This window comes from Pleuronectes platessa, chromosome 16 (assembly GCF_947347685.1).
Source record: "Pleuronectes platessa chromosome 16, fPlePla1.1, whole genome shotgun sequence".
NCBI classification, from domain to species: Eukaryota; Metazoa; Chordata; class Actinopteri; order Pleuronectiformes; family Pleuronectidae; genus Pleuronectes; species Pleuronectes platessa.
Window position 1 is genome coordinate 20,647,911 of NC_070641.1, and position 15,407 is coordinate 20,663,317.

The window sequence follows — 15,407 nt, forward strand, 5'->3', positions numbered from 1 at the left end:
TTTCTGTATATGACAATTCAAATTTTTCATTTGAATGTCTGGTATCTTTAGTTGATTCATGTTTTAGCTCCGGTCCACTCAGAGTGAAAGAAGTGTTGACTGTCACAGTGTGAAGGGGAGTATATCCAGCATTATAAATAAACACTGATGTAAGATGGACCTTCAGCTCCAGTGTCACAACACCTCCCACACATTCTCTCTCTCTCTGACCAATCAGACAGATCCTGCTCCTCCTCGTTCAGTCTGACTGTGACACTCTCCTGTCGTCAGCCCAGGAGCTACCGAGGTCTAATGAGACTGTCTGAGGAGGTTCTCCTTCTTCTGCATGAGAAAACATCTTTAGAACTTCAATCAAATCCCTGTGAGGGATGTGGAGACACTGGTGGAAAACACCAGACATCCACACACCTTCTTTATTCTTCTACAGATAAAAGATGAGGCACATTGAAGCTGAAATGACTGATTGGGTCTTCGTCTGTTTCCAAGTAACTTCTGAGAGAATGTGCGACAGCATGACCACATTAATACTAAGAGCTGATTATGGATATACTGAGCAGATTAAGGGGATTTATTACTCTTAATCCAACTCATATTGATAGTTTTACTTCAAAGGAGCTGGGAGCATTTTGTGAAGCTTCCTTATCAGGCCTTTCTCTTGAGATTTGAGCTTATGCTGGTAGTGGGTAATGTTGCTGATCAGGATTTTCTTTTTTCCAATTTGTAGTTTTCAAACCTAAGAATCCACAAAAGGCTTTACACAACTTTGTGCACGTTCGAGTTAGCTCCCACAGAAAGATGACGTTTAAAATAGGCACACATCCCCTCAGTCATTCATTGAGAAATGTAGGTTGTTGTGTGCGTGTGTGCGTGCGTGTGTGTGTACGTGATCGGTTTACCATATATGTGTACGTGTGTGTATGTGTATGTGTACTGTAACTCTACGCTGTTATGAATAAGTAATGCAGACAGAAACTCTACACACGTCCACACTTTCATAAACACAGGAGGATCCGATGGATACAACCAGTGGCCTCTTTAACAAAGGCTGTTCACTGAGGTAATGTTGCACGTTTACTTCACGTCTCAGTTCTGTGTACTAGGTTGTTGTGTCTTTATGTCGGCAGCAGAGTTACTCACACTGACGGACGTGTGTGCAAAAGGGAGAGTCCACAGACATCACACCTCTGATTCTGTAACGTTCAACAATATCCCAACTTGTGTGGTTCATAGTAAACCAGTAAAGGTGGAACAGCAAGGGTGGAATCATTCAGGTTCAGAAATGAAAACACATTTTAAATTCTGACGTAGAAATAGAACTATGTGTGTGTGTGTGTGTGTGTGTGTGTGTGTGTCTGTGTGTGTGTGTCTGTGTGTGTGTGTGTGTCAGTGTAGGATGATTGATTGATCGATCAATGCAACCCATCATCCATCTTCGAATGGAGGAGAATAAAAGGAAGAATGAATGTTTAAATGAGAGTTGATCCATCACGATAAAACTAATCTGCATGGCTAACCACAGGTCTGCTGCCAATTCAGTGTGTGTCTGTCTCTGTGTGTGTGTGTGTGTGTGTCTGTGCGTACACTCATGCACCTTCCTGTAGAAATATGATGCACTGCATCTGGAACCTGCTCTGGTGTTGCCATGGTAACGCCCGTCACGCTGGTGGGCCCCCACTGCGCACTTGAACACACACACACGCACATCGACACACACTCTGATACACACACTGGTAATGAGAGACCAAGAGACTGGCAGCATGCCAGGACGAATGACACACACACACACACACACACACACACACACACACACACACACACACACACACACACACACACACACACACTCTCTCACACACTGCCCCAACCCCCAACCCCCATGCCAGCCTGAGCGCGTGTCTGAATGTGTGTGTGCTCAGAATGTTCTAGTGCATGGGGGAAGGTGTGTGTATGTGTGTCTGTGTGTGTGTGTGTGTGTGTGTGTGTGTGTGTTTGTGTGTGTGTGTTTGTGTGTGTGTGTTAGAAAAGGATAGAGAGAAGAACAAGAGGGAATAAGTTCAATTCCCTTGAATTAAACAGAAGAATATAAAAAAGAGAACGACAATCCCATCGTCTGAACCAGATTGAATTGATTTGTGTGTCTCTGCAACAGAAACACAACACAAACAGTGCAGCTGAGATGTGACGCAGGATTCTCAGAGTTTGATTCGACTTCTCTCGTAGCTAAATGTGAGATGTCATTTTAGATGCATCATTCAATGTGATTAAATCCTTCAGTGTCCTGATATGAGCTCTCGGAGGTTTCAGTCAGTTTCTCCCTGTCTCCGTTTCCCCCCCCCTCATATCCTGTGTCTGTCACTTTTTCTCCTCCCATCACATCATTCTCCTCTTTGTCATTCACACTTTGAACTGCAGTTACACACACGCCCTCTCTCTGCAAGGGGTCTGCTGGCCCAGCACCGACAAAGGGCCGTGCCGGGGCTCTGTCCATGACAATGGCCGGGGAGAGAAACCAAACTTTGTACCATTTTCAAAATCACTGACAGGGCAGGAGGTTCAGTGGCATTTGGCTTGATGACTTTCACTCTTTGTTAAATGATGAGCATACAGCAACTTAAACTTCACCAAATCAATCAATGGAACCAGCCATGCAATGCAAACATTAAGATTAATATAAGCAGCTCAAAACGTCTTGTGTTGCTTAATTTACTGGTTACAATATGAATAACAAAGTGGCTCAATCTAAAGGAACATTCCTGTCACTGCTGGAGTTCCACTGTCGCCGTCCTGCACCACTGACGTCATCTGGAGCCGGAGTCTGTGCCGTCGTGTGCACGGGGCTGAGTCGGGATTTCACGGCCCTGTCGATACACACATCAGGAGCCAGTCTCAGCTGTCAATCATCACATCAGTTAATATCAAAGATGGTGTCTGTCATTTTAGACGCTGACGCTGACTCCAAATGCGTAAGATGACGGTGTTATGGTTTCTGTATAGTCGGATGAAGTGGAATCACATCGTCCATCAGCCTGTGTGTGATTTATATTGAGGCTTTGCTTCATTCAGAGTGAAATCTGACTGTTCCTCCCTATTCCCTCTGTACATATCTTTCTGTCTCTCTCTATCTCTCTGAGTGACTCTGCCTGCAATCTCCCTGCTCCAAAAACCTTCATCCTTCCGTGGATAAACTCAGCAGACTGTTGGCACACTGACCAACATAGGCAGCACTGATTTGCATTCACCGATAGTAAAAACAGACACACTGTATATTCAGCCAGTTGAAGATGCAGAGGAAGTAACAACCGAGCAGAAAAGCCTTGGCTCTAAAACATTTTGTGTCGGCGTGACTGGCCTTCGAATGTCGACAAGCAGGCCAAAAGGACATCCATCTTCTACTTCATCTTCCCTCCCCCTACATCCCCCCCCCCCCCCACAGACACATGCACTCCGCTGAATGAACAAGCCCAGGGTGCCAGGGCTGTCTTTACCACTTTCATGGCCTCATGTAGCACGTGGTGAGGTGCAGACTTCTAGCATGTGACTGCATGTGTGTGATCTGAAGTGTCTGTGGGATTCTCTCTGGCACAGGGTGCATCAGTGTTTGCTTGTCAGCCGGGCGTCACCTCTCTGTGCACGCGTACACCACGGATGAACTGCAAGAGGATCAGCCAATCACTGCACCCCGTGCCCACCGACCTGCACGAGCTCCTGCAGTAATAGAGGAGCGCGGCCGGCACTGGATCAGTGATATGAATATAAATGAGAGGGAATTTAAATAAAGGGGTATGTTTGAATATATACGTGGCTGTCATCCAGGAAATGCATCAAAACCCTCTGCATATTCAAGGCGTGGTGATGGATTATGGGGGGGGCAGAGATGGAATGCACCCGCTGACTTACTTGCACGTGCATGTGTTGTGCGTGTGCAAAACAAAGTCCGCAAGGGTGAATGGAAGTCATCCGTGTAAAGAAATCACAAGCAACACAGCTGATGGATTAAGTTATTACTCAGCTTGTTGTTCATGTCTGTGTGTGAATGCCTGGAGAGGTGAGGGGGGGGGGGGGGGGGGGGGATGTTAGAGATCACGTGCGGGTTTCAGCCACAATGAATCCATTCTACTGCTGGTAGAGTGAGGGGGGGGGGGGACATGGCAGGTAGAAGACAGAGGTGAAGAGTTGTAAAGGAAAATATTAGGTGCTGGTATGAAATGGGGGAAAAGATTCTGGTATTTTATCACGTTCCACCAAACAAACTAAAAAGTATAATCCGGGTTAATTCAAATCGGACCCTAAATATGATAAAATGAAACTTCTGTCGACTATGCTTCTACAAAGATTGTAGCTACTGTCGTGCTTGAGTCTAAACACTGCCTCAAGTTAAGGTTGGAGAGTTTCCTGAGGTATTAAATGTATAATAAAGTGATTTATCACAGTGTGAAATATACCAAACATCTATTAAAGCCAAGAATTTGCAGGATTTCAGAGTAGGACATAGTGTTTGGTTACATAGTATTTTTTATTTTTTTTCTTAAATAAGGAAGACTATTCATCCTGGGTTTCCCCTATAATAATAAAAGCCTGGCGGGCCACTTGGTCAACAGGAAACACCCACAGGCCAAAACTAACAAAATAAAATTACGTAACATAACACCAACAAATACAAAAAGGGCAAAGTCTCCATATCATGATGAGGAAGATAAAGTGCAGCAGAGAATCACTGTGTTCATGATGTCCTTTGTTGCAAAGGTTACACAGCTTATTTCATGCAATAAAAGATTTCTATAAGTATTTTTAATGAGGGAGAAGACTTTATTTTTTGCTGCTTTGGGGTTTTTCCGCTTTCTGCGCATCGTGTTTTTTTGTTTGTTTTGGAGAGTAGCACCAAGCCAGTTCACAAATGTGTGCATATTCACTTCAAACAAAAAGTATTAATGACTAAAACATATTTTTAATGACACAAATTGCTGCAGATAATATTTCTTTCTTTCAGCTAATTAGTTCATTGACTAATCGTTGCAGCTCTGCAGAGAAGCGGAAAGAATCACATGCAGGGAAGGATGCAAAGGAAGACTGTGTGTGTGTGTGTGTGTGTGTGTGTGTGTGTGTGTGTGTGTGTGTGTGTGTGTGTGTGTGTGTGTGTGTGTGTGTGTGTGTGTGTGCTGATGGAAAGTGAAGGAGGAGGGTGGAGGCAGGGAGAAGATGATGAGGTTAGAGAGGGACAATATGAAAATGAAGGGGTTGTGATGGTGAGTGTGGACTGGATGGGGGGAGGCAGTCTGAACGAGTGATGAATGATTTGGATCGGTCTCAGAGAAAGAGGGAAGAAGGAGGCTGAGTGGCATCAAAGCTCCAGACATGCTCAAACATATATTTGTTGTTTCACATGCTTTAGAACTCCTGAGTGAGGCAGGAGACACAAGCAGGGATGTGCCTGTGAGGCAACTAGGCTGGCAGGCACAGGAGGAACAACACACTGCACGTGCACACACACACACACACACACTCTGCAGCACCATGCACACTGCAGCTTAGTTGTGTGCGTGTCTGTACTCAGGACAAGCCTATTACTACTTGACATGCAAATCTCTTTTCTGACCTTCTTCTGTCTGTCAGTCTGTCTCCCACACACTCTCCCCCCCCCCCCCCCCCCCTCCACATAATCTCTCCTCACTAACTTTCAGTTCCCTGCTCACTCTCCCTTTTCCTCCTGTACATTCACATTTCAGCCCAATTCTCTATGCCCCCTTTCTCCCCAGGAACAATAGTCCTCACGTTTTTTAATAGCTTCCAAACTTCTGCAGCTGCAACTGATCGGTGCATGTGTGTGTCTGTGCGTGTTTTTACATCTGTGTGTATGTGCGTGTATGTGTGTGCGTGCTTGTTTTAACGTGTGTGGGTATACCCGCCGTTCCATGCATGCATGTGTGTTTGAAATGCATACACAATACAACACACACACACAATACATATATAAATACATAAACTGATGAAACTAGCTAAATTATGGACGCACCAAACATAACTTCCCTTCAAAATAAAACAAAAAAAATGTAATGTGTGCACATGCATTAATGTACATAATGTTTTGAGGATGTTGTAGGGGTGTGCTCACTTGTGTGTTTGGTTGTGTGTGTGTGTGTGTGTGTGTATTGGGCAGCTGTGGCTGAGGGGGTAGAGTGGTCCTACTCTAACCTGAAGGTGGGCGGTTTGAAGGGCAAGATACTGAACACCAAAGTGCTGCCCATGGATGCACTGTATGAATGTGTGTGTGTGTGTGTGTGTGTGTGTGTGTGTGTGTGTGTGTGTGTGTGTGAATGGATGAATGGCAATAAAAGCTGTACTGCAAAGTGCTTTGAGTGGTCATCAGCATTATAAAAGTGCTGAATAACTACAGACCATTTACCATTTACCACGGCATAACTGTGTGTGTAAGATTAAACCTCGGCCTGATCTGAACACACTAAGCTCTTGTGGCTTCTACAGGAGCAAGTAACATCGATTCAGAATCTGCAGCTTGTGGCTGATCATCAAAATCTCTATTCAGAAAATGAATGGGATCTTGTACTTCTGGAACCGCGGTGTGGAGCTCTATTTGCATGTAATGACTTGAGCTCGGGGGTTTGTTTGCATGCATGTGTCAAAGTGCCCTAATCCAGCTGCCATGGTGTCACTACATCAGTTCAATGGTTTATTCCCACAGCGCATAAGGTTGAACTGCAGCTGCGGCAGATGAAATACACAACGGTGTGGGGGAAATAATGCAAAGATATACTTGATCAAATTCCCTGAACTCTGGACGTCATCACCTCTGACTCCTGACTTTGTCCTACAGCAGTAGAGAGACACTGTTTTCCTCCACGTGATCTAAAAGCATTAAATCAAGGACAGTATATTTCATACATTTCTCATTAGGTCTCTTTCACGTCTCTGCTTGATTTTTTCTGTTGCGGAAGAAATAATGACAATTCTCTCCAGGTCTCATTTCACCAGCTTAAGAGCCTCCATCCTCTGTGTCCCCCTGAAGTCCTCCCTCTGTCTGGCTTTGTAATTATGTCTTAACAGCTGTGAAATAAGGACTTCGAACAAATGGGTGACGACAGGGAGACAACTGCAGCGACAGTCAACTGGATATCTTCCCATTCGGAGACCAATTATATTTGAATTCCCTGTTGACCACGAACACAACAACAGCAGTAGGGATCTATTGGGAAACAAGGCTTTTTGGCGACTGTCCTCCGGGGGCAGAGAGCTTACCCACTTGTTTATACAGTGTAGTGTGATCTTGCTGTCTTTGATACCTGGTCCAATAAAAATCATTACCTGGCAGTGAATGAACCACACCGATCTCTCTCTGTCTCTCGCGCCCTCACATCCAAATACACACAGATAAGGGAGGTAATTTGTGGACAAGGTTATGGCTTGTTTTTGCCAGTGGAGGGTCAATGGTCATTGCTCTGCACACACGTTGTGCCGGTCTCTCCTGTAAGCAGCGGCCTCCTTTGTCTGGCTGGTGAAGCGTTGGCAGATTCCACACTGTATTTGTGTCTCTGTTCTGTTCAGGCGGAGGCTCCTTTTTACAAACCCCCCCCCGTCTATCTCTCTTCTTTTAATCTCTTCACTTATTGTTTTCTTACATCACAAACCAAAGCCACGCATGGATGGCTGTGACAGGCCTGAGAAATCAGGGCAGAGATGCTGAAATTCTCCAAATTCTTCTTTTGCCCGTCAGTGTGAGTCAGAGATGTTTTCACTTTCACATCAGGACACATTAACAAGTTAACTCAGCAGCGACGTGCAGAGCATTTGCATTTCGTCTCGTGTACAGTGGAGGGATTAGCGACTTGGAGCTCTGAGGCTTTTGGGTTTCCTGCTCGGTGGAGCTTTGATATTGAGCTTATAGACGCACACACACAGGTCAGTTACCTTTTTTTTTTAATAATAGTTTGAATCAAAACTAACATCATTGAACACAATGACTAGAACTGGCACTCGAATAGTAAAGCGCGTCCATCTGCCAAGGCTCAACAGACCCTAACATTCAATCAAGATGCATCTAAATCCACACTCTCATAGATATGACTCCAATTTATGATTCAGAAATCAAAGATCATTGCGTTATTTCTTGGGGAGATTCACAAATGTCGAAAAAAAGCCTCTCTCTCAATGTGACAGGAAGTGAAAACATTTTTTTTTTAAGATCTACATCTTAATCGAATCCACTGCAAAAGTTATTCCTCGACCTGCAGGGCACCCTTCACCAAGTCTCAACAAAAATCTGTTCTGTAGTTTTACACAATGGACAAACTGGCCCACAGCAATAAAAAATAAGCCTCCTTGGTGTGGAGGTAATAATGAGATTTGGTATATAACTGGCCAAAAGTTTATTATTTCAACTTGGGAAATAAGGGCGGTCAGAGTCACCTATCTCCTGTCTTCACTACTTCTAATCCATAAAAAAATAATGCTTCTGAATAAGTTTAAATACAAATACACAACTGTGGCTGTTATAGTTTCAACCTAGTGTGGTTTGTGATGGCTGTTTGTCGGTCAACCTTTCTTTACATTCCTTTATGCGTCTGTCACCGCTTTTGTTAGGGAGGGGTAGAAACTGGCTATAAAAAAAACAATCAAAAAACAAAGACATGACAGAAGCAAGAATCTTCTCCTGATGCTTAACTGTAAAAGAAATAAGAAAACAGCATTAAGTCCTTTAATTAAGGATATCCAGGAGACCATAATTTATTAGTCACTTATTTCACAGATTTTATGTAGAAAGATTGTCACTGCAGTGCGTTTACATTTCTTTTGCAGTCTCACCAGAACTTTACTGAGGATAAAATATCAAAATAATATAAAATCATAAGGAGGAGGTCGAGGACTCATGACCTCAGTATTTTTGTATGTGATTTTCTGGGCAGAGACTTATTAATAAGATAAGACTTGATTAATCCTGAGAGAAATGATTGTGCCAGCTTGCTGCAAGATTACAGTATCTCAACAATAAATAAAGCAGAATACAGTGAATAAAACAATAGTATTATATGTAAAAAAAAATTGTGATAAAAATAAAACAATAAAGTGTATAATACATTAAATAAAAATATAAAATGTATACGGAGTAATGCAGACCCAGAGCCTAATGATAATTAAAATAACCAATTAAACAACACACAATTTAAATCCTATCAACGCACTTTAATTCTCTGTGCAACATTTTAAAGAATGTGTTGTGTGTTTGCTTTCACATTCACCTTCTCTCTTGTGTTCCTGCTTGTGTTTGGTTTTGTCAGTCAGAGGAAGTGGTGAACGTGTTTCCTGCCCCTCACACACACACTGAGGCAGACACACACACACACACACACTGAGGCAGAGGAGGGGAAAGCAGAGCTCAAGCGAGAGAAGGTCTCAGGCAGCAGCAGCAGCAGCGAGCGAAGAAAATGGCGATCATGCAGGACGAGTTCCTCCCCTCGTAGATGCTGCACAACGAGCTGACTTTCTTCTAGCCTTACCGCCGGCGGTCCTTTCCACTCTGTTGCACTTTACCCTTCGATGAGGTGAGCCCGGTTCCGCTTGTGTTTTCGCCGTGTGGGTCGTCGAGCCGTGTCCGGGGCAGGGAGACCGGGGGTGGAGGTGGTGGGAGAGGGGGTTCTGCTGGCCGGTGGAGACAAGTTGAGCTGCCGCTGTTGTTTGGTTAGCCGTGACTGGGCTATGCTAGTTAGCGGCTAGCTAGCACAACTTGGGCGAGAGGCGCCTCGCTTTGCGCTGCAGTTTTATAAATTTTTGTTTATTAAACGCATCTGGTAGCAACAATAAAAAATGGCGGGGGGGGAGGGGGGGTTATTTTTGCTGCAGACAACCGAGGATTTCCAGACGTCACTCTTGTAATTTGTAGGCAGCTTAACCTTGTGCTAATGCTAACTAGTTGGGTTAACCTTGGCTAGCCAGCTGTGCGCACTTTTCTGTCTGGAACATTGTGTATTTCTAACACCATTAACGCGTTTATTTGACCAAAAATCAGCCTTCTTTCAATATTTATAGACTCAATGCATCCCCGTGTTAGTTGAAATGCACCGCTGCGTTTTTTAAATTACACCGGCTAAGCTAAGTAGCCCGCTTCGCAGCGTTAGCTCCCAAGCTAGCACTAGCAGCGATGCTAATTTGACGACGCAGGTTGCTCGGCGGTGAAAGCCGGCGGATTGCGCTGCTTTTTTTTATGGGGGTTGGGGGGGCGATGCAGTGGTTCACATGAAAAACACACTCGAGGTTTATGGTGCTATCGCCGCGGGTTTATGGTGAAGTCTGCAGGGGTTCAGGGAGTCTCGACCGGGGCGTTTATCCCCCTCTGTCGGCGGAGAGGCAGCAGCTGGTGAGCCCGCAGCTCCCCGGGATAAATGGCTCCTGCAGCCGCCAGTCACCCAGTTGCGTTTCTACACTCGACGCAACACAATCGCTGAACTGAAACCGCGGTTGTGTCGTTAAGCTGCATCGGTCGCACCGAGGTGTGTGCACAGTTAAGGTCATTGTTGTGTGTTCGCCTGCGCATGGAAAAAATACCAGAGTCGAGAGCAGGAGAGAGAAGCCATGTTGGTTAAGCTGTAAGTCAGGCTACAGCTGAGATAATGGCCGATCAGGACCAGATCTGTGACTCTGACCCACACACAGACACACACACTCTCTCTCTGTCTGTATCTGTCACACACATTCTGTAGTCACTTAGCAGGACCTGAGCTTTAAGGTCCCCGTAATCATGCGTCGCCCTGTTATGCGGTTTAACCTGCATTTCCACACCACCTTGTCGAAATACTTCTCAACCCGCAGTCCGTCCAGACTCTCGCTGCTTGTGTGTAAATGATTGGCCCCATTGCAAAATTAACTGGGCGGAGGTGCACTTCGCCTGAACTAGATTACAACCTTGTGTTTACCACTTCAGGTGCAGCAGCTTTACTCTGCAAGCCTCGCTCCTGTCCTGGTTTGTCCCCCGTGACCAGTTGTTTAATCACAATAAACCCGCAGCACACACACACACATGCAAGGCTATCTTTTTTATTTGCATTTCTGTGAGATGAACCTTCTTATCTGTTTTCTTTTCAGAGATTTGGAATCGGAAGCTGTTGCCACCAAAGAAACTGAAGCATCTTAACAGGTGAGTTGTGGCAGCATTAAACACATGTTCAATTTAAAGCTAGGGTTGGTAATCCTGGAAAAACCAACAAGAGCATGATACAATTTGGGGGAAATAGCAACCCTGACATCCAACCTCCTCCCATCGACCCACATGAACACGCACCTGACTTTTCCGTGACTCGCTGGCACGCTGACCGATCATTTCATTTGTACTGAATGAATTGATATTGATTGTGTTTATTACAGTCCTACGAGGGCCATAGACACAGTTTTTAACTTCCATTGGGCGTTGAAGAGTATTTCAACAAAAAAGATTTAAAAAAAGTATTTCAGAAACAGATTACCACCTCTACCTTTTATATCACCATTTAAGACACGTGGATAAAAGTAGGACCTCTGTATGTCTGTATGTGTTGGGCCATGAAGGGGTGTGTGTGTGTTTAGGTCAGGGGGACATTAGATGGGCAGCTGCTGCTTATGCAAGCACATGCAGTTCCGTTTGAATTGAATTGGAGGGTCTGGGTTGGTCTAGGCCGTATTGTGCTGAGTAAGCTTTGCTGTTTTAAAATCGCTAAATGACAAGCCAGGGTCCTGATGTTTTGTGTGTGGAGAGGTGTTTGTGCAGCTCATTGTGTCCATATAGTTGGTCTACATGCACGCACACAATAGAGGCATGGACCACAACGAGTCCATCGCCCTACGCCGAGAGTTGAGCTCTCTAACATTCAGTTTTCTGATCGGAAATCAGTTTAAATCTCGCTGTGGTGCACAATATCCTGAATTGTAATTTTTCATGAACATGTCCTAATTTTAAACAGCTGCTGCATCAACTCACTGCTCTTTGACACACGTCAACAGCATTTCGGTTCAAATACATTTGTTGTATTTCATGGTTTGTTTAGCTAATGGCTTGATATTGTATTCTGGTATGCTGGTTTGTTGCTGAAGACAGATGCTTCATATTTTTCCCAGCATCGTGGCATATTTTCCTTATCTTTGTGAGTGACTGTTGCTGAAATAATATCAGGGAAAACAGCATTAATGTACATAAAGTATTAAACTTTATTTCTGCCGCATCTTACATTTGCTCTTTCACATCAGTTAGAAATTGTTTCACTCTGTGACGAGTACATTTCAAATGGTTGCAAATGTTTATTCAAATGAGTCAGATGGAATTTCTATTTTGTTCCATAAATAACGCAACGCTAACAGTCCAGTGGTGCCGGAGATCATTCCAGCTTCAACTTAGTTTTCTGTTTTCAAAATATGCTCTGTCCTTTAGTTTACAGCTAGCAATTGGTAAACAAATATTCTAGATGTAATCCATTAACAGCTTGTGGCTGACTGAATAGGTAAAGTTTTGAACATGGCCTCTCTGCATGTCTTCCGTTATTCATAAGTAAAACAACCGTGAGTAATTCTGTGTAGAAACATGCTCCCCATCCTCACAGGCTTACATATCCTGTTTATTGCTTCAGGGCCTGTTGAATTTTTAAATATAACAGTGACGGAACACTGTGTAATAAGTTGAGTCTAATGTTATTTCCTTTGACTTCGTACAAAAATGCTTTGTTGAGCTTCACTTTCACTTTTGGTTGTTGTCTGGCTCAGTTACTGTTCTCTACATGTCTTTTTATTATTCTCTAAAATATCCAGTGTGGCTGAAGCTGCTGCAGTGTAAACGTAGATAAAGTGACTCCATATTTACATACCCAACCTATGATGATAATTTAATAGTGCAGTGCATTGAATTCCTTGTTTTGCAAGGTTCAGGTAGTTGACCATTGCCCCTCGGCAGCAGTAAAGCCACACCTGCAGATGGTCATGAGACTGGAACACTCAAGACGCAGGATTGGATTGTTTGTTTGCCATTGATCTGCGCAGGTTCAAATAGGATGCAAGCCACTCAAGGTGTATTTTACCTGGGGTGATCATTTAATCAGTGTAGATGGGCAATTTTAAACACAGCTATTGTCAAGGTTGGGGGGTAATATGTTGTTGTGCATCAAACTTGGACTTTAAACACTAATAACATGTCTATATGTAAACCTTTCATTCAATTAGAAACAAGTATATTATCATTTAAATAAAATAGACAAATTGTATTTAAGAAAAATAAGATACCCCCCCCCCCCCCCCCCCACACACACACACACACATTTATTTTTTCAGCCAGAAATCATCACAATCCTTTCTCAAGTCACCGCGACCTGAAATGAACCGTCTTGATTTTCACTCGTGTGTCAAAACAAGACATTTTAAGCAGCCAGGCTGGAAATGTCACATCTTGGAACGTCAGCCTCACAGGAGTCTTCTCTGATGAGCGGTTTGTGATGAGGAGATACCCGCTGTCATTCCCTAATTGAGTGATGGCGTTCCTGGCCGAAGCCTCCAGTATGAGAACATGCTAATGCTAATTGATGCAAATGACGCGGTGTTGTACATGCAAATTAGCCACGCGACTAAGCTCAAGGTTTTTGTTCGGCTGGGATAGAAAAACCCCTGTGAGGGTGTTAGAAGATGCTCGTCGTCGGTTGTGTAGGTATAAAAACAAATACAACAACTTTGTCCGAAAGGCTACAAATACAATCAATACCCAGTCCTCGCTGGCATCACTGTCTGTCTGACTCACTTCTGGGAGAGAAACAACGTTTACAGTGTGTAAGGATGCAATAGTCTGAAGACTCAGACTTCTCATCTCTACCACCTCAGGAATCCAAATGAAAAGTGATTATTTAAAGTTATGTGGGAGGCAGAGGAATCATTCTTCACTACGAATGACACAAGATCAGAAGTAGCTTCCTACTTAACTGAATCGAAAAGGAAATTCAGGGCGAAATAGAAATTATGAATGTTTGATTCATTATTATTCTGCACTAACTGAATGGTATGACATCTATTTCAAACCCCCTTTGACAACGTGGACAGAAATACATTCACTAATCTTTACTATAATTAATTTTTATCCATAATTGCCTGGAAAGTGACCAACCTAAGCTTTGTATGTAATGTACCTGTCAACATTCATCTTGCAGACAAACAGGGAACAACAGTTATTAAACATATTTTGAATCATTTCCCACATACAAAGACAGAATGCCCAAAAATAAGTTTTCATAATTGTGACTAATTGTTTGAAGTTATTATTTAAAGGAAGTGTCCGTAGCCTTTGATATATATTCATTTTATCGGATTGGTTCCAACTCTCCAGTTTGACTATTACATCTATAACTTTAAAGAAAGCCCACACAGGAAGCAGAGTCTAATATTTTTTTTTTTTTTTTTTGGCTTTTATTTTGATTTGGGATCAAATAAATAAACAGAATTGTCTGTTCCGCCTCAGTTTTCTTTATTCCTTATTTTGGTGACTGGAAGTGTCTTTCCCCCCCCTACACCCACCAACCACTGTCAGCTGTAGCTGTCGGGGGATGGGCAATTGTCGGTCCATTCATAAACAGATGCTGTCCGTGGTGTGTGTGTATGTGTGCACTCCAGGAGGGCCCCCACCATACTCTGCTGTTGTTGTTGGTGAACCCGGAGCCATCTGCTGAAGCACTTGATGGTTGGAAAGGACAGGGAGGGGTTATGGGAACAGAGGAAGAAGAGTGGTGTCTGAAGATGGTTGGAAGAAAAAATGATAGAACTTTGTTTATATTAGTTTAACTACAACAGATAAAGGCAAAAAGCTGATTGACTGTGTTCAAAGCAGAAATGACCAAACATCAAAGCAGAATCTTTTGTTGTTGATGGATTCTGAAAGAACATTTCAATATTTTTGAGCGGCTATGATTAATTAACTAAGCAGTACCTAATAAAGAAACAGTTAATGTTGCATTCATGATGAGTTGTTTCATCCTCTCTTTGCATCTGTCTGTTTATAGCTAAAGTAAGTGCTGTGCTGTAATCCCATTATTGGATTAGACTTTCTCCTGAGGGGGTAAATGGCACAACCAGCGAGACCAGTGCAGATAAACTTGACTCTCCCAGACAGAGAAATTATACCGTCTGATTTTAAACTAATAGGGACACGAGTAAAAAACGTATTTGACTTGTGTGTGTTTGGGAGCCAAAAGAGAAACTATATTGTAACCATCTAAAGGCAATAAAATCTTTAATCTTAAACCGTGTTTCATCTAGTTCCTTGTTGTTATCCAGCAATATAAACTGGTGTAATACTGACTTTCACTATAGGCAATAATTATTGTGAAACTTCTCTATTCTTTAAAAGTCTGAACAAAGCTCAGCACCATGAATGGGAAAAAATAAAAAGATAATATAAGGTCATT

The 15,407-nt window shown here is 43.2% G+C and overlaps 1 protein-coding gene across 4 annotated transcripts in view; it reads left to right on the plus strand.

Annotated features, from left to right (window-relative positions):
* Positions 1 to 15,407, plus strand: part of LOC128459057 (trinucleotide repeat-containing gene 6A protein) — a 46,360-nt gene that overhangs the window by 4,861 nt on the left and 26,092 nt on the right. The window contains exons 1-3 of one of the 4 annotated variants that reach the window (XM_053444161.1): positions 7,691 to 7,911; positions 9,288 to 9,551; positions 11,089 to 11,140. The gene's annotated coding sequence lies outside the window, so the exon portion shown is untranslated. Of the gene's footprint in view, positions 1 to 7,684; positions 7,912 to 9,287; positions 9,552 to 11,088; positions 11,141 to 15,407 lie in introns of those variants that run through there. The other 3 variants (XM_053444158.1, XM_053444159.1, XM_053444160.1) reach the window with 3 other exon arrangements.